This window comes from Schistocerca piceifrons, chromosome 8, assembly GCF_021461385.2.
Source record: "Schistocerca piceifrons isolate TAMUIC-IGC-003096 chromosome 8, iqSchPice1.1, whole genome shotgun sequence".
Taxonomy (NCBI): Eukaryota; Metazoa; Arthropoda; class Insecta; order Orthoptera; family Acrididae; genus Schistocerca; species Schistocerca piceifrons.
Genome location: NC_060145.1, coordinates 141,283,769 through 141,302,064, shown reverse-complemented (window position 1 = coordinate 141,302,064; position 18,296 = coordinate 141,283,769). Strand labels below are relative to the sequence as shown.

The window sequence follows — 18,296 nt, the reverse complement described above, 5'->3', positions numbered from 1 at the left end:
GTCGAGCAAAGTCGAGACAAGTCAAGCTGGCAGATGCTACGCAGTTAATTAAACGGTAGGCGACGCAGACAACGCTTTTCCAAGTGTCCCATGTCACGCACCGAAGAGCGCGCATCTGTCCGCACAGCAGAGTGGCGCAGTGGAAGCGTGCTGGGCCCATAACCCAGAGGTCCGTGGATCGAAACCACGCTCTGCTAAAATTATTCTTTTTCTTGGGTGCTTCGAGCTCGATCATTAATCCTGGGGTGCGCTGATTCAGCGTCGACGGCAAACCCTGTGAGTTGTGAAACGACGACGTCGTGTGCAGAATACGAGAAACACTTCCTAAGACGCAGACTTTCTTACGATTTTTTAGCAATTACATTCCTTGATCACAACGGTAATGCTTTTTCGGGCCACATGTGCAACCTTCGCGATATAAAAATCGCACCTCCCCGGCGGGGAATCGAACCCCGGTCTCCCGCGTGACAGGCGGGGATACTAACCACTATACTACCGAGGAACACGCAGTCGTTGACTACAGTGCACGCACATTTATGGTCTCTCAGGTACGTGATGCATCTCAAATCTAGCGTCCCGATGCTTCCATAGTCAGCTGCTACGAAATAAAAGTATGCCCCAGGTGAGGCTCGAACTCACAACCCCGGCATTGCTCACGGCTACTGCCTTATAAGTACCGTGCGCTAACCAATTGCGCCACTGGGGCTACAGCACAGTGCTTACAGTTAGCGGTATTCACTTTGATGCCAACCTGTTGTGGCTACACACCCGTCATACGACCGTCACCTGCGGCCATACTGCGACGTTAGCACCTGTCTACGAATGCTTCATACGATTCTTGTTTTATATGCTACACTTACAAGCATGTCAACCGCTTGTCATCACCGAAAAAATGCAAAAAAACGGCCGCCTTGCATTCCGCTACCTGTCCATCAGCGACGGCAGATCTGTGGCAAGCTCTAAGCTGTGCAGGCGCTCCGTGGCCGAGCAGCAGGAGGAGAGATGCCTTCCTTGGTGGCAGCTCCCTGCAGAGTGCCGAAGACCAGAGTGGCCGCGCCGCCGTTGTCAGTGGATGACATGCAATTGTCGAGCCACGGAGATCACGTTGCTTTGCGATGTGCACCCGCCTGGTAGCACAGCACGCGAACAGTGGCCCTGTGGCGCAACGGATAACGCGTCTGACTACGGATCAGAAGATTCCAGGTTCGAATCCTGGCAGGGTCGGCATTTTGTTAGTTGCGGGCGCGTAGCTAGGCAGTGCATTCGAATGTCTCCACCTTCGTGGAGTGCAATGTTAATCCTGAGCATCTCGCAGCTGCATCTCGAGACGATCGCGGTAAATATCGCTTCGTGCAAGCGTCAGCGTAGCGTCAGTCGAGCAAAGTCGAGACAAGTCAAGCTGGCAGATGCTACGCAGTTAATTAAACGGTAGGCGACGCAGACAACGCTTTTCCAAGTGTCCCATGTCACGCACCGAAGAGCGCGCATCTGTCCGCACAGCAGAGTGGCGCAGTGGAAGCGTGCTGGGCCCATAACCCAGAGGTCCGTGGATCGAAACCACGCTCTGCTAAAATTATTCTTTTTCTTGGGTGCTTCGAGCTCGATCATTAATCCTGGGGTGCGCTGATTCAGCGTCGACGGCAAACCCTGTGAGTTGTGAAACGACGACGTCGTGTGCAGAATACGAGAAACACTTCCTAAGACGCAGACTTTCTTACGATTTTTTAGCAATTACATTCCTTGATCACAACGGTAATGCTTTTTCGGGCCACATGTGCAACCTTCGCGATATAAAAATCGCACCTCCCCGGCGGGGAATCGAACCCCGGTCTCCCGCGTGACAGGCGGGGATACTAACCACTATACTACCGAGGAACACGCAGTCGTTGACTACAGTGCACGCACATTTATGGTCTCTCAGGTACGTGATGCATCTCAAATCTAGCGTCCCGATGCTTCCATAGTCAGCTGCTACGAAATAAAAGTATGCCCCAGGTGAGGCTCGAACTCACAACCCCGGCATTGCTCACGGCTACTGCCTTATAAGTACCGTGCGCTAACCAATTGCGCCACTGGGGCTACAGCACAGTGCTTACAGTTAGCGGTATTCACTTTGATGCCAACCTGTTGTGGCTACAGACCCGTCATACGACCGTCACCTGCGGCCATACTGCGACGTTAGCACCTGTCTACGAATGCTTCATACGATTCTTGTTTTATATGCTACACTTACAAGCATGTCAACCGCTTGTCATCACCGAAAAAATGCAAAAAAACGGCCGCCTTGCATTCCGCTACCTGTCCATCAGCGACGGCAGATCTGTGGCAAGCTCTAAGCTGTGCAGGCGCTCCGTGGCCGAGCAGCAGGAGGAGAGATGCCTTCCTTGGTGGCAGCTCCCTGCAGAGTGCCGAAGACCAGAGTGGCCGCGCCGCCGTTGTCAGTGGATGACATGCAATTGTCGAGCCACGGAGATCACGTTGCTTTGCGATGTGCACCCGCCTGGTAGCACAGCACGCGAACAGTGGCCCTGTGGCGCAACGGATAACGCGTCTGACTACGGATCAGAAGATTCCAGGTTCGAATCCTGGCAGGGTCGGCATTTTGTTAGTTGCGGGCGCGTAGCTAGGCAGTGCATTCGAATGTCTCCACCTTCGTGGAGTGCAATGTTAATCCTGAGCATCTCGCAGCTGCATCTCGAGACGATCGCGGTAAATATCGCTTCGTGCAAGCGTCAGCGTAGCGTCAGTCGAGCAAAGTCGAGACAAGTCAAGCTGGCAGATGCTACGCAGTTAATTAAACGGTAGGCGACGCAGACAACGCTTTTCCAAGTGTCCCATGTCACGCACCGAAGAGCGCGCATCTGTCCGCACAGCAGAGTGGCGCAGTGGAAGCGTGCTGGGCCCATAACCCAGAGGTCCGTGGATCGAAACCACGCTCTGCTAAAATTATTCTTTTTCTTGGGTGCTTCGAGCTCGATCATTAATCCTGGGGTGCGCTGATTCAGCGTCGACGGCAAACCCTGTGAGTTGTGAAACGACGACGTCGTGTGCAGAATACGAGAAACACTTCCTAAGACGCAGACTTTCTTACGATTTTTTAGCAATTACATTCCTTGATCACAACGGTAATGCTTTTTCGGGCCACATGTGCAACCTTCGCGATATAAAAATCGCACCTCCCCGGCGGGGAATCGAACCCCGGTCTCCCGCGTGACAGGCGGGGATACTAACCACTATACTATCGAGGAACACGCAGTCCTTTTCTACAGTGCACGCACATTTATGGTTCTCATGTACGCGATACATCTCAAACCTAGCGTCCCGATGCTTCCATAGTCAGCTGCTACGAAATAAAAGTATGCCCCAGGTGAGGCTCGAACTCACAACCCCGGCATTGCTCACGGCTACTGCCTTATAAGTACCGTGCGCTAACCAATTGCGCCACTGGGGCTACAGCACAGTGCTTACAGTTAGCGGTATTCACTTTGATGCCAACCTGTTGTGGCTACAGACCCGTCATACGACCGTCACCTGCGGCCATACTGCGACGTTAGCACCTGTCTACGAATGCTTCATACGATTCTTGTTTTATATGCTACACTTACAAGCATGTCAACCGCTTGTCATCACCGAAAAAATGCAAAAAAACGGCCGCCTTGCATTCCGCTACCTGTCCATCAGCGGCGGCAGATCTGTGGCAAGCTCTAAGCTGTGCAGGCGCTCCGTGGCCGAGCAGCAGGAGGAGAGATGCCTTCCTTGGTGGCAGCTCCCTGCAGAGTGCCGAAGACCAGAGTGGCCGCGCCGCCGTTGTCAGTGGATGACATGCAATTGTCGAGCCACGGAGATCACGTTGCTTTGCGATGTGCACCCGCCTGGTAGCACAGAACGCGAACAGTGGCCCTGTGGCGCAACGGATAACGCGTCTGACTACGGATCAGAAGATTCCAGGTTCGAATCCTGGCAGGGTCGGCATTTTGTTAGTTGCGGGCGCGTAGCTAGGCAGTGCATTCGAATGTCTCCACCTTCGTGGAGTGCAATGTTAATCCTGAGCATCTCGCAGCTGCATCTCGAGACGATCGCGGTAAATATCGCTTCGTGCAAGCGTCAGCGTAGCGTCAGTCGAGCAAAGTCGAGACAAGTCAAGCTGGCAGATGCTACGCAGTTAATTAAACGGTAGGCGACGCAGACAACGCTTTTCCAAGTGTCCCATGTCACGCACCGAAGAGCGCGCATCTGTCCGCACAGCAGAGTGGCGCAGTGGAAGCGTGCTGGGCCCATAACCCAGAGGTCCGTGGATCGAAACCACGCTCTGCTAAAATTATTCTTTTTCTTGGGTGCTTCGAGCTCGATCATTAATCCTGGGGTGCGCTGATTCAGCGTCGACGGCAAACCCTGTGAGTTGTGAAACGACGACGTCGTGTGCAGAATACGAGAAACACTTCCTAAGACGCAGACTTTCTTACGATTTTTTAGCAATTACATTCCTTGATCACAACGGTAATGCTTTTTCGGGCCACATGTGCAACCTTCGCGATATAAAAGTCGCACCTCCCCGGCGGGGAATCGAACCCCGGTCTCCCGCGTGACAGGCGGGGATACTAACCACTATACTACCGAGGAACACGCAGTCGTTGACTACAGTGCACGCACATTTATGGTCTCTCAGGTACGTGATGCATCTCAAATCTAGCGTCCCGATGCTTCCATAGTCAGCTGCTACGAAATAAAAGTATGCCCCAGGTGAGGCTCGAACTCACAACCCCGGCATTGCTCACGGCTACTGCCTTATAAGTACCGTGCGCTAACCAATTGCGCCACTGGGGCTACAGCACAGTGCTTACAGTTAGCGGTATTCACTTTGATGCCAACCTGTTGTGGCTACAGACCCGTCATACGACCGTCACCTGCGGCCATACTGCGACGTTAGCACCTGTCTACGAATGCTTCATACGATTCTTGTTTTATATGCTACACTTACAAGCATGTCAACCGCTTGTCATCACCGAAAAAATGCAAAAAAACGGCCGCCTTGCATTCCGCTACCTGTCCATCAGCGACGGCAGATCTGTGGCAAGCTCTAAGCTGTGCAGGCGCTCCGTGGCCGAGCAGCAGGAGGAGAGATGCCTTCCTTGGTGGCAGCTCCCTGCAGAGTGCCGAAGACCAGAGTGGCCGCGCCGCCGTTGTCAGTGGATGACATGCAATTGTCGAGCCACGGAGAACACGTTGCTTTGCGATGTGCACCCGCCTCGTAGCAGAAAACGCGAACAGTGGCCCTGTGGCGCAACGGATAACGCGTCTGACTACGGATCAGAAGATTCCAGGTTCGAATCCTGGCAGGGTCGGCATTTTGTTAGTTGCGGGCGCGTAGCTAGGCAGTGCATTCGAATGTCTCCACCTTCGTGGAGTGCAATGTTAATCCTGAGCATCTCGCAGCTGCATCTCGAGACGATCGCGGTAAATATCGCTTCGTGCAAGCGTCAGCGTAGCGTCAGTCGAGCAAAGTCGAGACAAGTCAAGCTGGCAGATGCTACGCAGTTAATTAAACGGTAGGCGACGCAGACAACGCTTTTCCAAGTGTCCCATGTCACGCACCGAAGAGCGCGCATCTGTCCGCACAGCAGAGTGGCGCAGTGGAAGCGTGCTGGGCCCATAACCCAGAGGTCCGTGGATCGAAACCACGCTCTGCTAAAATTATTCTTTTTCTTGGGTGCTTCGAGCTCGATCATTAATCCTGGGGTGCGCTGATTCAGCGTCGACGGCAAACCCTGTGAGTTGTGAAACGACGACGTCGTGTGCAGAATACGAGAAACACTTCCTAAGACGCAGACTTTCTTACGATTTTTTAGCAATTACATTCCTTGATCACAACGGTAATGCTTTTTCGGGCCACATGTGCAACCTTCGCGATATAAAAATCGCGCCTCCCCGGCGGGGAATCGAACCCCGGTCACCCGCGTGACAGGCGGGGATACTAACCACTATACTATCGAGGAACACGCAGTCCTTGTCTACAGTGCACGCACATTTATGGTTCTCATGTACGCGATACATCTCAAACCTAGCGTCCCGATGCTTCCATAGTCAGCTGCTACGAAATAAAAGTATGCCCCAGGTGAGGCTCGAACTCACAACCCCGGCATTGCTCACGGCTACTGCCTTATAAGTACCGTGCGCTAACCAATTGCGCCACTGGGGCTACAGCACAGTGCTTACAGTTAGCGGTATTCACTTTGATGCCAACCTGTTGTGGCTACAGACCCGTCATACGACCGTCACCTGCGGCCATACTGCGACGTTAGCACCTGTCTACGAATGCTTCATACGATTCTTGTTTTATATGCTACACTTACAAGCATGTCAACCGCTTGTCATCACCGAAAAAATGCAAAAAAACGGCCGCCTTGCATTCCGCTACCTGTCCATCAGCGACGGCAGATCTGTGGCAAGCTCTAAGCTGTGCAGGCGCTCCGTGGCCGAGCAGCAGGAGGAGAGATGCCTTCCTTGGTGGCAGCTCCCTGCAGAGTGCCGAAGACCAGAGTGGCCGCGCCGCCGTTGTCAGTGGATGACATGCAATTGTCGAGCCACGGAGATCACGTTGCTTTGCGATGTGCACCCGCCTGGTAGCACAGCACGCGAACAGTGGCCCTGTGGCGCAACGGATAACGCGTCTGACTACGGATCAGAAGATTCCAGGTTCGAATCCTGGCAGGGTCGGCATTTTGTTAGTTGCGGGCGCGTAGCTAGGCAGTGCATTCGAATGTCTCCACCTTCGTGGAGTGCAATGTTAATCCTGAGCATCTCGCAGCTGCATCTCGAGACGATCGCGGTAAATATCGCTTCGTGCAAGCGTCAGCGTAGCGTCAGTCGAGCAAAGTCGAGACAAGTCAAGCTGGCAGATGCTACGCAGTTAATTAAACGGTAGGCGACGCAGACAACGCTTTTCCAAGTGTCCCATGTCACGCACCGAAGAGCGCGCATCTGTCCGCACAGCAGAGTGGCGCAGTGGAAGCGTGCTGGGCCCATAACCCAGAGGTCCGTGGATCGAAACCACGCTCTGCTAAAATTATTCTTTTTCTTGGGTGCTTCGAGCTCGATCATTAATCCTGGGGTGCGCTGATTCAGCGTCGACGGCAAACCCTGTGAGTTGTGAAACGACGACGTCGTGTGCAGAATACGAGAAACACTTCCTAAGACGCAGACTTTCTTACGATTTTTTAGCAATTACATTCCTTGATCACAACGGTAATGCTTTTTCGGGCCACATGTGCAACCTTCGCGATATAAAAATCGCGCCTCCCCGGCGGGGAATCGAACCCCGGTCACCCGCGTGACAGGCGGGGATACTAACCACTATACTATCGAGGAACACGCAGTCCTTGTCTACAGTGCACGCACATTTATGGTTCTCATGTACGCGATACATCTCAAACCTAGCGTCCCGATGCTTCCATAGTCAGCTGCTACGAAATAAAAGTATGCCCCAGGTGAGGCTCGAACTCACAACCCCGGCATTGCTCACGGCTACTGCCTTATAAGTACCGTGCGCTAACCAATTGCGCCACTGGGGCTACAGCACAGTGCTTACAGTTAGCGGTATTCACTTTGATGCCAACCTGTTGTGGCTACAGACCCGTCATACGACCGTCACCTGCGGCCATACTGCGACGTTAGCACCTGTCTACGAATGCTTCATACGATTCTTGTTTTATATGCTACACTTACAAGCATGTCAACCGCTTGTCATCACCGAAAAAATGCAAAAAAACGGCCGCCTTGCATTCCGCTACCTGTCCATCAGCGACGGCAGATCTGTGGCAAGCTCTAAGCTGTGCAGGCGCTCCGTGGCCGAGCAGCAGGAGGAGAGATGCCTTCCTTGGTGGCAGCTCCCTGCAGAGTGCCGAAGACCAGAGTGGCCGCGCCGCCGTTGTCAGTGGATGACATGCAATTGTCGAGCCACGGAGATCACGTTGCTTTGCGATGTGCACCCGCCTGGTAGCACAGCACGCGAACAGTGGCCCTGTGGCGCAACGGATAACGCGTCTGACTACGGATCAGAAGATTCCAGGTTCGAATCCTGGCAGGGTCGGCATTTTGTTAGTTGCGGGCGCGTAGCTAGGCAGTGCATTCGAATGTCTCCACCTTCGTGGAGTGCAATGTTAATCCTGAGCATCTCGCAGCTGCATCTCGAGACGATCGCGGTAAATATCGCTTCGTGCAAGCGTCAGCGTAGCGTCAGTCGAGCAAAGTCGAGACAAGTCAAGCTGGCAGATGCTACGCAGTTAATTAAACGGTAGGCGACGCAGACAACGCTTTTCCAAGTGTCCCATGTCACGCACCGAAGAGCGCGCATCTGTCCGCACAGCAGAGTGGCGCAGTGGAAGCGTGCTGGGCCCATAACCCAGAGGTCCGTGGATCGAAACCACGCTCTGCTAAAATTATTCTTTTTCTTGGGTGCTTCGAGCTCGATCATTAATCCTGGGGTGCGCTGATTCAGCGTCGACGGCAAACCCTGTGAGTTGTGAAACGACGACGTCGTGTGCAGAATACGAGAAACACTTCCTAAGACGCAGACTTTCTTACGATTTTTTAGCAATTACATTCCTTGATCACAACGGTAATGCTTTTTCGGGCCACATGTGCAACCTTCGCGATATAAAAATCGCACCTCCCCGGCGGGGAATCGAACCCCGGTCTCCCGCGTGACAGGCGGGGATACTAACCACTATACTACCGAGGAACACGCAGTCGTTGACTACAGTGCACGCACATTTATGGTCTCTCAGGTACGTGATGCATCTCAAATCTAGCGTCCCGATGCTTCCATAGTCAGCTGCTACGAAATAAAAGTATGCCCCAGGTGAGGCTCGAACTCACAACCCCGGCATTGCTCACGGCTACTGCCTTATAAGTACCGTGCGCTAACCAATTGCGCCACTGGGGCTACAGCACAGTGCTTACAGTTAGCGGTATTCACTTTGATGCCAACCTGTTGTGGCTACAGACCCGTCATACGACCGTCACCTGCGGCCATACTGCGACGTTAGCACCTGTCTACGAATGCTTCATACGATTCTTGTTTTATATGCTACACTTACAAGCATGTCAACCGCTTGTCATCACCGAAAAAATGCAAAAAAACGGCCGCCTTGCATTCCGCTACCTGTCCATCAGCGACGGCAGATCTGTGGCAAGCTCTAAGCTGTGCAGGCGCTCCGTGGCCGAGCAGCAGGAGGAGAGATGCCTTCCTTGGTGGCAGCTCCCTGCAGAGTGCCGAAGACCAGAGTGGCCGCGCCGCCGTTGTCAGTGGATGACATGCAATTGTCGAGCCACGGAGAACACGTTGCTTTGCGATGTGCACCCGCCTCGTAGCAGAAAACGCGAACAGTGGCCCTGTGGCGCAACGGATAACGCGTCTGACTACGGATCAGAAGATTCCAGGTTCGAATCCTGGCAGGGTCGGCATTTTGTTAGTTGCGGGCGCGTAGCTAGGCAGTGCATTCGAATGTCTCCACCTTCGTGGAGTGCAATGTTAATCCTGAGCATCTCGCAGCTGCATCTCGAGACGATCGCGGTAAATATCGCTTCGTGCAAGCGTCAGCGTAGCGTCAGTCGAGCAAAGTCGAGACAAGTCAAGCTGGCAGATGCTACGCAGTTAATTAAACGGTAGGCGACGCAGACAACGCTTTTCCAAGTGTCCCATGTCACGCACCGAAGAGCGCGCATCTGTCCGCACAGCAGAGTGGCGCAGTGGAAGCGTGCTGGGCCCATAACCCAGAGGTCCGTGGATCGAAACCACGCTCTGCTAAAATTATTCTTTTTCTTGGGTGCTTCGAGCTCGATCATTAATCCTGGGGTGCGCTGATTCAGCGTCGACGGCAAACCCTGTGAGTTGTGAAACGACGACGTCGTGTGCAGAATACGAGAAACACTTCCTAAGACGCAGACTTTCTTACGATTTTTTAGCAATTACATTCCTTGATCACAACGGTAATGCTTTTTCGGGCCACATGTGCAACCTTCGCGATATAAAAATCGCGCCTCCCCGGCGGGGAATCGAACCCCGGTCACCCGCGTGACAGGCGGGGATACTAACCACTATACTATCGAGGAACACGCAGTCCTTGTCTACAGTGCACGCACATTTATGGTTCTCATGTACGCGATACATCTCAAACCTAGCGTCCCGATGCTTCCATAGTCAGCTGCTACGAAATAAAAGTATGCCCCAGGTGAGGCTCGAACTCACAACCCCGGCATTGCTCACGGCTACTGCCTTATAAGTACCGTGCGCTAACCAATTGCGCCACTGGGGCTACAGCACAGTGCTTACAGTTAGCGGTATTCACTTTGATGCCAACCTGTTGTGGCTACAGACCCGTCATACGACCGTCACCTGCGGCCATACTGCGACGTTAGCACCTGTCTACGAATGCTTCATACGATTCTTGTTTTATATGCTACACTTACAAGCATGTCAACCGCTTGTCATCACCGAAAAAATGCAAAAAAACGGCCGCCTTGCATTCCGCTACCTGTCCATCAGCGACGGCAGATCTGTGGCAAGCTCTAAGCTGTGCAGGCGCTCCGTGGCCGAGCAGCAGGAGGAGAGATGCCTTCCTTGGTGGCAGCTCCCTGCAGAGTGCCGAAGACCAGAGTGGCCGCGCCGCCGTTGTCAGTGGATGACATGCAATTGTCGAGCCACGGAGAACACGTTGCTTTGCGATGTGCACCCGCCTCGTAGCAGAAAACGCGAACAGTGGCCCTGTGGCGCAACGGATAACGCGTCTGACTACGGATCAGAAGATTCCAGGTTCGAATCCTGGCAGGGTCGGCATTTTGTTAGTTGCGGGCGCGTAGCTAGGCAGTGCATTCGAATGTCTCCACCTTCGTGGAGTGCAATGTTAATCCTGAGCATCTCGCAGCTGCATCTCGAGACGATCGCGGTAAATATCGCTTCGTGCAAGCGTCAGCGTAGCGTCAGTCGAGCAAAGTCGAGACAAGTCAAGCTGGCAGATGCTACGCAGTTAATTAAACGGTAGGCGACGCAGACAACGCTTTTCCAAGTGTCCCATGTCACGCACCGAAGAGCGCGCATCTGTCCGCACAGCAGAGTGGCGCAGTGGAAGCGTGCTGGGCCCGTAACCCAGAGGTCCGTGGATCGAAACCACGCTCTGCTAAAATTATTCTTTTTCTTGGGTGCTTCGAGCTCGATCATTAATCCTGGGGTGCGCTGATTCAGCGTCGACGGCAAACCCTGTGAGTTGTGAAACGACGACGTCGTGTGCAGAATACGAGAAACACTTCCTAAGACGCAGACTTTCTTACGATTTTTTAGCAATTACATTCCTTGATCACAACGGTAATGCTTTTTCGGGCCACATGTGCAACCTTCGCGATATAAAAATCGCGCCTCCCCGGCGGGGAATCGAACCCCGGTCACCCGCGTGACAGGCGGGGATACTAACCACTATACTATCGAGGAACACGCAGTCCTTGTCTACAGTGCACGCACATTTATGGTTCTCATGTACGCGATACATCTCAAACCTAGCGTCCCGATGCTTCCATAGTCAGCTGCTACGAAATAAAAGTATGCCCCAGGTGAGGCTCGAACTCACAACCCCGGCATTGCTCACGGCTACTGCCTTATAAGTACCGTGCGCTAACCAATTGCGCCACTGGGGCTACAGCACAGTGCTTACAGTTAGCGGTATTCACTTTGATGCCAACCTGTTGTGGCTACAGACCCGTCATACGACCGTCACCTGCGGCCATACTGCGACGTTAGCACCTGTCTACGAATGCTTCATACGATTCTTGTTTTATATGCTACACTTACAAGCATGTCAACCGCTTGTCATCACCGAAAAAATGCAAAAAAACGGCCGCCTTGCATTCCGCTACCTGTCCATCAGCGACGGCAGATCTGTGGCAAGCTCTAAGCTGTGCAGGCGCTCCGTGGCCGAGCAGCAGGAGGAGAGATGCCTTCCTTGGTGGCAGCTCCCTGCAGAGTGCCGAAGACCAGAGTGGCCGCGCCGCCGTTGTCAGTGGATGACATGCAATTGTCGAGCCACGGAGATCACGTTGCTTTGCGATGTGCACCCGCCTGGTAGCACAGAACGCGAACAGTGGCCCTGTGGCGCAACGGATAACGCGTCTGACTACGGATCAGAAGATTCCAGGTTCGAATCCTGGCAGGGTCGGCATTTTGTTAGTTGCGGGCGCGTAGCTAGGCAGTGCATTCGAATGTCTCCACCTTCGTGGAGTGCAATGTTAATCCTGAGCATCTCGCAGCTGCATCTCGAGACGATCGCGGTAAATATCGCTTCGTGCAAGCGTCAGCGTAGCGTCAGTCGAGCAAAGTCGAGACAAGTCAAGCTGGCAGATGCTACGCAGTTAATTAAACGGTAGGCGACGCAGACAACGCTTTTCCAAGTGTCCCATGTCACGCACCGAAGAGCGCGCATCTGTCCGCACAGCAGAGTGGCGCAGTGGAAGCGTGCTGGGCCCATAACCCAGAGGTCCGTGGATCGAAACCACGCTCTGCTAAAATTATTCTTTTTCTTGGGTGCTTCGAGCTCGATCATTAATCCTGGGGTGCGCTGATTCAGCGTCGACGGCAAACCCTGTGAGTTGTGAAACGACGACGTCGTGTGCAGAATACGAGAAACACTTCCTAAGACGCAGACTTTCTTACGATTTTTTAGCAATTACATTCCTTGATCACAACGGTAATGCTTTTTCGGGCCACATGTGCAACCTTCGCGATATAAAAATCGCACCTCCCCGGCGGGGAATCGAACCCCGGTCTCCCGCGTGACAGGCGGGGATACTAACCACTATACTACCGAGGAACACGCAGTCGTTGACTACAGCGCACGCACATTTATGTTCTCTCAGGTACGTGATGCATCTCAAATCTAGCGTCCCGATGCTTCCATAGTCAGCTGCTACGAAATAAAAGTATGCCCCAGGTGAGGCTCGAACTCACAACCCCGGCATTGCTCACGGCTACTGCCTTATAAGTACCGTGCGCTAACCAATTGCGCCACTGGGGCTACAGCACAGTGCTTACAGTTAGCGGTATTCACTTTGATGCCAACCTGTTGTGGCTACAGACCCGTCATACGACCGTCACCTGCGGCCATACTGCGACGTTAGCACCTGTCTACGAATGCTTCATACGATTCTTGTTTTATATGCTACACTTACAAGCATGTCAACCGCTTGTCATCACCGAAAAAATGCAAAAAAACGGCCGCCTTGCATTCCGCTACCTGTCCATCAGCGACGGCAGATCTGTGGCAAGCTCTAAGCTGTGCAGGCGCTCCGTGGCCGAGCAGCAGGAGGAGAGATGCCTTCCTTGGTGGCAGCTCCCTGCAGAGTGCCGAAGACCAGAGTGGCCGCGCCGCCGTTGTCAGTGGATGACATGCAATTGTCGAGCCACGGAGATCACGTTGCTTTGCGATGTGCACCCGCCTGGTAGCACAGAACGCGAACAGTGGCCCTGTGGCGCAACGGATAACGCGTCTGACTACGGATCAGAAGATTCCAGGTTCGAATCCTGGCAGGGTCGGCATTTTGTTAGTTGCGGGCGCGTAGCTAGGCAGTGCATTCGAATGTCTCCACCTTCGTGGAGTGCAATGTTAATCCTGAGCATCTCGCAGCTGCATCTCGAGACGATCGCGGTAAATATCGCTTCGTGCAAGCGTCAGCGTAGCGTCAGTCGAGCAAAGTCGAGACAAGTCAAGCTGGCAGATGCTACGCAGTTAATTAAACGGTAGGCGACGCAGACAACGCTTTTCCAAGTGTCCCATGTCACGCACCGAAGAGCGCGCATCTGTCCGCACAGCAGAGTGGCGCAGTGGAAGCGTGCTGGGCCCATAACCCAGAGGTCCGTGGATCGAAACCACGCTCTGCTAAAATTATTCTTTTTCTTGGGTGCTTCGAGCTCGATCATTAATCCTGGGGTGCGCTGATTCAGCGTCGACGGCAAACCCTGTGAGTTGTGAAACGACGACGTCGTGTGCAGAATACGAGAAACACTTCCTAAGACGCAGACTTTCTTACGATTTTTTAGCAATTACATTCCTTGATCACAACGGTAATGCTTTTTCGGGCCACATGTGCAACCTTCGCGATATAAAAATCGCACCTCCCCGGCGGGGAATCGAACCCCGGTCTCCCGCGTGACAGGCGGGGATACTAACCACTATACTACCGAGGAACACGCAGTCGTTGACTACAGTGCACGCACATTTATGTTCTCTCAGGTACGTGATGCATCTCAAATCTAGCGTCCCGATGCTTCCATAGTCAGCTGCTACGAAATAAAAGTATGCCCCAGGTGAGGCTCGAACTCACAACCCCGGCATTGCTCACGGCTACTGCCTTATAAGTACCGTGCGCTAACCAATTGCGCCACTGGGGCTACAGCACAGTGCTTACAGTTAGCGGTATTCACTTTGATGCCAACCTGTTGTGGCTACAGACCCGTCATACGACCGTCGCCTGCGGCCATACTGCGACGTTAGCACCTGTCTACGAATGCTTCATACGATTCTTGTTTTATATGCTACACTTACAAGCATGTCAACCGCTTGTCATCACCGAAAAAATGCAAAAAAACGGCCGCCTTGCATTCCGCTACCTGTCCATCAGCGACGGCAGATCTGTGGCAAGCTCTAAGCTGTGCAGGCGCTCCGTGGCCGAGCAGCAGGAGGAGAGATGCCTTCCTTGGTGGCAGCTCCCTGCAGAGTGCCGAAGACCAGAGTGGCCGCGCCGCCGTTGTCAGTGGATGACATGCAATTGTCGAGCCACGGAGAACACGTTGCTTTGCGATGTGCACCCGCCTCGTAGCACAAAACGCGAACAGTGGCCCTGTGGCGCAACGGATAACGCGTCTGACTACGGATCAGAAGATTCCAGGTTCGAATCCTGGCAGGGTCGGCATTTTGTTAGTTGCGGGCGCGTAGCTAGGCAGTGCATTCGAATGTCTCCACCTTCGTGGAGTGCAATGTTAATCCTGAGCATCTCGCAGCTGCATCTCGAGACGATCGCGGTAAATATCGCTTCGTGCAAGCGTCAGCGTAGCGTCAGTCGAGCAAAGTCGAGACAAGTCAAGCTGGCAGATGCTACGCAGTTAATTAAACGGTAGGCGACGCAGACAACGCTTTTCCAAGTGTCCCATGTCACGCACCGAAGAGCGCGCATCTGTCCGCACAGCAGAGTGGCGCAGTGGAAGCGTGCTGGGCCCATAACCCAGAGGTCCGTGGATCGAAACCACGCTCTGCTAAAATTATTCTTTTTCTTGGGTGCTTCGAGCTCGATCATTAATCCTGGGGTGCGCTGATTCAGCGTCGACGGCAAACCCTGTGAGTTGTGAAACGACGACGTCGTGTGCAGAATACGAGAAACACTTCCTAAGACGCAGACTTTCTTACGATTTTTTAGCAATTACATTCCTTGATCACAACGGTAATGCTTTTTCGGGCCACATGTGCAACCTTCGCGATATAAAAATCGCGCCTCCCCGGCGGGGAATCGAACCCCGGTCTCCCGCGTGACAGGCGGGGATACTAACCACTATACTACCGAGGAACACGCAGTCGTTGACTACAGTGCACGCACATTTATGGTCTCTCAGGTACGTGATGCATCTCAAATCTAGCGTCCCGATGCTTCCATAGTCAGCTGCTACGAAATAAAAGTATGCCCCAGGTGAGGCTCGAACTCACAACCCCGGCATTGCTCACGGCTACTGCCTTATAAGTACCGTGCGCTAACCAATTGCGCCACTTTTTTTTTTTTTTTTTTTTTTTTTTTTTTTTTTTTTTTTTTTGAAGCAGACACTCTACCACTCGAACGAATATATCTATTGAAAAAAATATTAAAGAATATCCACCACACAGCCACTTCAAAAGAAGTACAGTACTGAAACTAAAATCCTAAAACATGACTATATAATGTAGACTGCTTACTGAAATAAAGGTTAAAACACGAAAACTTCAGTCCTGGTGTAGAGAAGAAACATACATAAAGGCGGCAAATTCAGAAACAGTATAAAAGAAAATGGCTCACACAGGTGACCTTAGCCAACACCCTCTCTTTCAAATGTCAGGCTAAGCATATTGGCAAAATCATCTCGGAGGCCTGGCAATCGCAAGCGCTGCCAGTAAGCAGTAAGCATGTACTGCCGAAACGCTAGGTGTCCATCCTCTTCATGACAACTGTTGACAAAATGTACGAAATGGCCAATCAACCACATGACTGTATGGAGCTTCGTCCGCGGAAAAAAGGAAGAATCGGGCCGGACGATGATGTCAATAGTATAAGCGGCCTCAGCAGACCTAGTGACAAAAGCGAGTTGTTTCCTGAGCCAACGCCAATTAGCAAGGTGCCCACAGCAGGTGAATCGATGTTCAAGGGTATCCAGGAGACCACACCGAGTACAGGTGTCCGTGTCAGAAAGACCAATACGGTGCAGTCGTACATTGGTGGGAACCAAATTATTTATTACCCTATACCACGTGGACGCCACGGCCATAGAGTGGATCGGCAGACTAACGTTCTTCCAGACGTTCCTCCAGGACACGGATGGAGACGCCAGTTCTATTGGATTGGGACTGGCCAGCCCCTCCCAGCGGGCAATCAAGCTCTTGGTCGTTGGCACCGGTCGCCGCAAGAAGACGTCACCGAGGTAACTCACCGCAATGTAAAATTCCCGAATGTGTTTCAACTTAAAATTTAGGCGTCCGACATCGACAGGTGGAGCAAGGCTCGCCGGACGCACAACAGTAAAAAGCCTGGATGTAATTGAAGTCACTTCTTGCGTAACAATTAGAGTCGTTCGGCGGACGTACAAAGCAGACGCCTTGCGAGTAATGTCAGAGAGGCCCAAGCCTCCGGAGAGACGCGGTTTCGTCATTACCTCGTAACGTAACTTGAATAGATGGCCCTTCCATATAAACCTGCTAGACAATTGGCGCAACCTTTTCGCCACCATCATGGGAAGTGGGAACAGCTGAGCAACATAATAAGCTTTACATAGGACGTAGGTGTCTAAAATTCTGACTTTTTGCAAAATGGTAGCAGAGCGCTGCTCATGGACCATCAGAGCCCCCTGTATCTTCTCGGTGACAGATTTCCAATTGAGAGCCGCCATTTTTAGAGGACACCGATCAATGATAATCCCCAAGGACGTATGGCGATCGACAAAAGTGGCCCAAGGGACGTCAGCATCGCGAAATCCTCGAATATCAAGGAACTTACATTTACCCTGATTGAGACGCGCTCCAGAGACACGACAGTATGCATCAACTGCCCCTTTCAACAACGGGATATCATCTCGTTGACGGAGGAGAACAACGACATCATCCGCATATGCCTTAACCGAGAGCTTCCCACCAGAGAGGGACATACCCTGAAGCTTGAGAGCAATAGTCCGAAGCAGCGGTTCCAGGGACAAAACGAATAAAGACATAGAGAGCGGACTACCCTGAGGCACTCCGCGGCGGATAGCAATGGGCGGCGTCAGCTGCCCATTGATTGACACCCGAGCTGTTATTCCCCTGTACAAATTGCCAAGAACACCACGTGATGAAGCGTTAAAACCTATTGTACCTAAAACACGATCTAAAAACACATGACTGACGTGATCAAAAGCCTTATAAAAATCAAGGAAGGCAAAGGCACAATGTACGTTTGTAACCGCCGCAACCGAGACAACATCCCGATATTCGGCTACTGGTGTCAGAATAGATCTATCATGAAAACAACATTGATGTGCACCAATCACACCCCGAAGCAGAGAAGACAGCCGGCTATTGAGCGCTCTAGCAGCTGTCTTATAGTCAAAATTCAGCAATGTGAGCGGACGAAGATTGGCAGCAGATAAACGACCAGAGGACTTCGGGATTAAAACAATTTTCCCTACTTTAAAATCGGCAGGCACATCCATCCCTCTGACAATCTCATTTAAAATCTGCGTAAAAATGCCACCCAAAAGAGGCCAAAAACGGAGATAAAATTCTTTAGGCAGGCCGTCTGGACCCGGCGATTTACTGGACGGAGAGCGAGCAATAAAATCGAAAACATCATCTACCTGGAACTCCCGGAGAAATTCGCCGTTCGCGTCAGGCGCGATCGTCGCAGTTAGATCCCCAAAGACATCATCCGAAAGAGACTCACCAGAATCATCGGCAGAATAGAGACTAGTGTAATACTGATGAAGAGCACGAACCATTTCCTCCTGTGCACTAAGCTGTCGCCCATCATCCACCGTAAGAGAAGAGATG

At 52.4% G+C, this 18,296-nt stretch overlaps 35 non-coding genes across 35 annotated transcripts; 12 read left to right on the top strand and 23 right to left on the bottom strand.

The window, feature by feature from the left end:
• Nucleotides 1-430: 430 nt before the first annotated feature.
• Trnad-guc lies at nt 431-502 on the bottom strand. The gene has a single exon. It is a non-coding gene; the product is annotated as a tRNA-Asp (tRNA).
• A 112-nt stretch (nt 503-614) lies between these two features.
• On the bottom strand, nt 615-706 carry Trnai-uau. The gene is given in 2 exon segments: nt 615-650; nt 669-706. It is a non-coding gene; the product is annotated as a tRNA-Ile (tRNA).
• A 445-nt stretch (nt 707-1,151) lies between these two features.
• On the top strand, nt 1,152-1,224 carry Trnar-acg. Its single transcript has one exon. It is a non-coding gene; the product is annotated as a tRNA-Arg (tRNA).
• A 579-nt stretch (nt 1,225-1,803) lies between these two features.
• On the bottom strand, nt 1,804-1,875 carry Trnad-guc. The gene has a single exon. It is a non-coding gene; the product is annotated as a tRNA-Asp (tRNA).
• Nucleotides 1,876-1,987: 112 nt separating this feature from the next.
• Nucleotides 1,988-2,079, bottom strand: Trnai-uau. The gene is given in 2 exon segments: nt 1,988-2,023; nt 2,042-2,079. It is a non-coding gene; the product is annotated as a tRNA-Ile (tRNA).
• Nucleotides 2,080-2,524: 445 nt separating this feature from the next.
• Trnar-acg lies at nt 2,525-2,597 on the top strand. Its single transcript has one exon. It is a non-coding gene; the product is annotated as a tRNA-Arg (tRNA).
• A 579-nt stretch (nt 2,598-3,176) lies between these two features.
• Nucleotides 3,177-3,248, bottom strand: Trnad-guc. Its single transcript has one exon. It is a non-coding gene; the product is annotated as a tRNA-Asp (tRNA).
• Nucleotides 3,249-3,359: 111 nt separating this feature from the next.
• On the bottom strand, nt 3,360-3,451 carry Trnai-uau. Its single transcript is given in 2 exon segments — nt 3,360-3,395; nt 3,414-3,451. It is a non-coding gene; the product is annotated as a tRNA-Ile (tRNA).
• Nucleotides 3,452-3,896: 445 nt separating this feature from the next.
• On the top strand, nt 3,897-3,969 carry Trnar-acg. Its single transcript has one exon. It is a non-coding gene; the product is annotated as a tRNA-Arg (tRNA).
• A 579-nt stretch (nt 3,970-4,548) lies between these two features.
• Trnad-guc lies at nt 4,549-4,620 on the bottom strand. The gene has a single exon. It is a non-coding gene; the product is annotated as a tRNA-Asp (tRNA).
• A 112-nt stretch (nt 4,621-4,732) lies between these two features.
• Trnai-uau lies at nt 4,733-4,824 on the bottom strand. Its single transcript is given in 2 exon segments — nt 4,733-4,768; nt 4,787-4,824. It is a non-coding gene; the product is annotated as a tRNA-Ile (tRNA).
• A 445-nt stretch (nt 4,825-5,269) lies between these two features.
• Trnar-acg lies at nt 5,270-5,342 on the top strand. The gene has a single exon. It is a non-coding gene; the product is annotated as a tRNA-Arg (tRNA).
• A 579-nt stretch (nt 5,343-5,921) lies between these two features.
• Trnad-guc lies at nt 5,922-5,993 on the bottom strand. The gene has a single exon. It is a non-coding gene; the product is annotated as a tRNA-Asp (tRNA).
• A 111-nt stretch (nt 5,994-6,104) lies between these two features.
• On the bottom strand, nt 6,105-6,196 carry Trnai-uau. Its single transcript is given in 2 exon segments — nt 6,105-6,140; nt 6,159-6,196. It is a non-coding gene; the product is annotated as a tRNA-Ile (tRNA).
• A 445-nt stretch (nt 6,197-6,641) lies between these two features.
• Nucleotides 6,642-6,714, top strand: Trnar-acg. The gene has a single exon. It is a non-coding gene; the product is annotated as a tRNA-Arg (tRNA).
• A 579-nt stretch (nt 6,715-7,293) lies between these two features.
• Trnad-guc lies at nt 7,294-7,365 on the bottom strand. The gene has a single exon. It is a non-coding gene; the product is annotated as a tRNA-Asp (tRNA).
• A 111-nt stretch (nt 7,366-7,476) lies between these two features.
• On the bottom strand, nt 7,477-7,568 carry Trnai-uau. Its single transcript is given in 2 exon segments — nt 7,477-7,512; nt 7,531-7,568. It is a non-coding gene; the product is annotated as a tRNA-Ile (tRNA).
• Nucleotides 7,569-8,013: 445 nt separating this feature from the next.
• On the top strand, nt 8,014-8,086 carry Trnar-acg. Its single transcript has one exon. It is a non-coding gene; the product is annotated as a tRNA-Arg (tRNA).
• A 579-nt stretch (nt 8,087-8,665) lies between these two features.
• Nucleotides 8,666-8,737, bottom strand: Trnad-guc. Its single transcript has one exon. It is a non-coding gene; the product is annotated as a tRNA-Asp (tRNA).
• Nucleotides 8,738-8,849: 112 nt separating this feature from the next.
• Nucleotides 8,850-8,941, bottom strand: Trnai-uau. Its single transcript is given in 2 exon segments — nt 8,850-8,885; nt 8,904-8,941. It is a non-coding gene; the product is annotated as a tRNA-Ile (tRNA).
• A 445-nt stretch (nt 8,942-9,386) lies between these two features.
• Trnar-acg lies at nt 9,387-9,459 on the top strand. The gene has a single exon. It is a non-coding gene; the product is annotated as a tRNA-Arg (tRNA).
• A 579-nt stretch (nt 9,460-10,038) lies between these two features.
• On the bottom strand, nt 10,039-10,110 carry Trnad-guc. The gene has a single exon. It is a non-coding gene; the product is annotated as a tRNA-Asp (tRNA).
• A 111-nt stretch (nt 10,111-10,221) lies between these two features.
• Nucleotides 10,222-10,313, bottom strand: Trnai-uau. Its single transcript is given in 2 exon segments — nt 10,222-10,257; nt 10,276-10,313. It is a non-coding gene; the product is annotated as a tRNA-Ile (tRNA).
• Nucleotides 10,314-10,758: 445 nt separating this feature from the next.
• Nucleotides 10,759-10,831, top strand: Trnar-acg. Its single transcript has one exon. It is a non-coding gene; the product is annotated as a tRNA-Arg (tRNA).
• A 274-nt stretch (nt 10,832-11,105) lies between these two features.
• Nucleotides 11,106-11,177, top strand: Trnat-cgu. The gene has a single exon. It is a non-coding gene; the product is annotated as a tRNA-Thr (tRNA).
• Nucleotides 11,178-11,410: 233 nt separating this feature from the next.
• On the bottom strand, nt 11,411-11,482 carry Trnad-guc. Its single transcript has one exon. It is a non-coding gene; the product is annotated as a tRNA-Asp (tRNA).
• Nucleotides 11,483-11,593: 111 nt separating this feature from the next.
• On the bottom strand, nt 11,594-11,685 carry Trnai-uau. Its single transcript is given in 2 exon segments — nt 11,594-11,629; nt 11,648-11,685. It is a non-coding gene; the product is annotated as a tRNA-Ile (tRNA).
• Nucleotides 11,686-12,130: 445 nt separating this feature from the next.
• Nucleotides 12,131-12,203, top strand: Trnar-acg. The gene has a single exon. It is a non-coding gene; the product is annotated as a tRNA-Arg (tRNA).
• Nucleotides 12,204-12,782: 579 nt separating this feature from the next.
• Nucleotides 12,783-12,854, bottom strand: Trnad-guc. Its single transcript has one exon. It is a non-coding gene; the product is annotated as a tRNA-Asp (tRNA).
• A 112-nt stretch (nt 12,855-12,966) lies between these two features.
• Trnai-uau lies at nt 12,967-13,058 on the bottom strand. Its single transcript is given in 2 exon segments — nt 12,967-13,002; nt 13,021-13,058. It is a non-coding gene; the product is annotated as a tRNA-Ile (tRNA).
• A 445-nt stretch (nt 13,059-13,503) lies between these two features.
• Nucleotides 13,504-13,576, top strand: Trnar-acg. Its single transcript has one exon. It is a non-coding gene; the product is annotated as a tRNA-Arg (tRNA).
• Nucleotides 13,577-14,155: 579 nt separating this feature from the next.
• On the bottom strand, nt 14,156-14,227 carry Trnad-guc. The gene has a single exon. It is a non-coding gene; the product is annotated as a tRNA-Asp (tRNA).
• Nucleotides 14,228-14,339: 112 nt separating this feature from the next.
• Nucleotides 14,340-14,431, bottom strand: Trnai-uau. Its single transcript is given in 2 exon segments — nt 14,340-14,375; nt 14,394-14,431. It is a non-coding gene; the product is annotated as a tRNA-Ile (tRNA).
• Nucleotides 14,432-14,876: 445 nt separating this feature from the next.
• Trnar-acg lies at nt 14,877-14,949 on the top strand. The gene has a single exon. It is a non-coding gene; the product is annotated as a tRNA-Arg (tRNA).
• A 579-nt stretch (nt 14,950-15,528) lies between these two features.
• On the bottom strand, nt 15,529-15,600 carry Trnad-guc. Its single transcript has one exon. It is a non-coding gene; the product is annotated as a tRNA-Asp (tRNA).
• Between the last annotated feature and the right edge of the window lie 2,696 nt (nt 15,601-18,296).